The sequence below is a fragment of the Pteropus alecto genome, unplaced genomic scaffold (genome assembly GCF_000325575.1).
Source record: "Pteropus alecto unplaced genomic scaffold, ASM32557v1 scaffold5914, whole genome shotgun sequence".
NCBI classification, from domain to species: domain Eukaryota; kingdom Metazoa; phylum Chordata; class Mammalia; order Chiroptera; family Pteropodidae; genus Pteropus; species Pteropus alecto.
Window position 1 is genome coordinate 111 of NW_006435201.1, and position 572 is coordinate 682.

Here is a 572-nt window from a genome sequence, read left to right on the forward strand (position 1 = left end):
TAATACAAAGAGACAGTAATCAAAACGGCATGGCATTGGCAGCAAAACAGACACACGGACCAGTGGAATGCAATTGAGAGTCCAGAAGTAAACCCATATTTATATGGGCAAATAATTTTTGACAAAATGCCAAAAACATGCAGTGGAGAAAGGAAAGCCTGTTCAATAAATGATGCTAGGAGAACTGGAAAGCCACCTGCAAAAGAATGAAACTAGACTGTTGTCTATCACCACATACCAAAATTAACTCAAAATGGATAAATGACCTGAATACAAGACCTGAAGCAGTCTATGGCTACTCTGAATGCATCCGATCCCACCTGATCTCAGAAGCTAAGCAGGGTCAGGCTTGGTTAGTACTTGGATGGGAGACCATCTGGGAATACCAGGTGCTGTAAGCTAAAAAAAAAAAACCTAAAACAATAAAATGCATAAAAGAAAACATAGGAACTAAACTCAAGGACCTTGGACTTAAAGAAGATTTTATGTATTTGACCTCAAAAGCAAGGGAAGTAAAAGCTTAAATAAATGAACGGAACTACATCAAATTAAAAAGCTTCTGCTCAGCAAAA

The 572-nt window shown here is 37.9% G+C and overlaps 1 pseudogene; it reads left to right on the forward strand.

The window, feature by feature from the left end:
* The first annotated feature begins 287 nt into the window (after window positions 1-287).
* On the forward strand, window positions 288-401 carry LOC112479005 (annotated as a pseudogene).
* Window positions 402-572: the final 171 nt, after the last annotated feature.